We start from the raw sequence: 1,798 nt of genomic DNA, 5'->3' as shown, positions 1-1,798 counted from the left end.
GCGAGCTTATAGTAATGTAATTGATGAGTTATGTATGCGTGCGTGGGTACCACTATATTCTTCTGGAGATTAAGCTTGAGCGTGGACTAGTAACCGTCTTAGACTCGAGACTGAAAGATCCCAAATCCTATGCGGACATCACTGAAATGCTCAGCAAGTAAGTTCAATCGATCATTATTGTACCATATCGGCAACTTTTTGTTCATTTCCTGATATCTCAAGTAATAATAATAATTTTCTTTGTATTGCAGGGTTTGGAAACAGTTCACCGCAGAAGCTCCGGGACTGCCGAAGGAGCTGACATATAAATGACTGAAAGTAAGTACTACTGGCTAGCTAGTTGCGCGCATCTCCCGTTGATCCTATAGCTATACTTTCATCAATGCCATTTATAATGCTTCATTATCAGTTTGATTGACCTCTATTTCTCGTAAAGTGCTTGTGGCAGGAGGAAGGGAGTCATTTTTGTGGATACTACGTGTGCGAGTTCATCCACACCGCGACTTTGAAAAACAAGTGGGGCTACTCTCAAAGACAATATGAAGTGCATAAGCAATAATATTCACAATTTCATTTTATTACACCATCATTTCTGTTGAGTTTCATTCATATATATGTATTAATTAACCCCCTTCTTCAAATTAGACGTGGCAGATGCGGAATGAACTCCTAGAACCAGATCGCATGAAAGCAATTCAAGAGGAATTGGCGAGATTCTTTCTTGACCACGTCATCAATAAAGCCGGAGAATACCATGTGGAAATTGATTTCAAATGCTAGGGGTTTGTAATTAAGAGATCTTATACATATTGTACATGTATGTAGCCAGTAGCGTCGGATACATGATACGAAAACTTGTTGTTCGACCAATCTATCGGAGAAGGAGAGGTCGATCGATCACTTCTCTCGGTATGCATGACGAACTTCTGTACTGAATGGTTCTCTCGATCACTTATGTATATATAGTACGTAGCATCGACCAAGCACGGACATAAGAGAGGACACTTCTCCCTATTAATTAGCTAGCTAACACAATAAATGAAACACCTAAATTAACCCCCCAAAACCCCCAACCTCCCCTCCTTTCAAAAAAAACAAAAAACCCAGCCAATGGAATGCTGACGCGTGGATGCCTTTTGGTCCCGGTTGGAGCCACCAACCGGGACCAAAGGCCCCCTCACTGGGCTCGGCGCACAGTGCCACGTGGAGGCACATTGGTCCCAGTTCTGGATTGAACCGGAACTAATGGGTGGAGGTATTAGTAACGGCCCATTAGTCCCGGTTCATGAACCAGGACTAAAGGCCCTTACGAACCGAGACTATTAGGTGTTTTTCTACTAGTGTGTGTGCTCATTGTGTTATGTATCTTCTTGATGCTTTATTTTGAGCATTGTTGAGAAAATCGATAACTGATAGCTGCTCGGTTGGCTCACGAGTAGGGATTAATAGGCTCATCGGCAAGTTAATCGGCCGTTTAATCAATTAACCGGATGACTTATCGGTTTATCAGGTGACCCTATGAGTAGGGATTAATCAGCAAGTTAACTGATTAATTAGATGAATTTTCGAACATGGATTTTGAGTAAAAAAACCTAGACTTTGTCGAAAAGATCCATGGGAAAGGTGCTCTGGCCAAAAAAAGCTGTCAATTGGTGAAAACATAATTTTTGGGGGTCTTGGGCAAAAATGGCTCTAACAACAGACCATATGTGATAATCATTCTTTTAGACTACAGCTTAAAATTTTCTATAGAATTGGGTTATATGGGTCTCCACTAGCCGGAGACCAACCCCCCCCC

This window comes from Triticum dicoccoides, chromosome 4B (genome assembly GCF_002162155.2).
Source record: "Triticum dicoccoides isolate Atlit2015 ecotype Zavitan chromosome 4B, WEW_v2.0, whole genome shotgun sequence".
NCBI classification, from domain to species: domain Eukaryota; kingdom Viridiplantae; phylum Streptophyta; class Magnoliopsida; order Poales; family Poaceae; genus Triticum; species Triticum dicoccoides.
Note: the sequence above shows the minus strand (reverse complement) of the source record.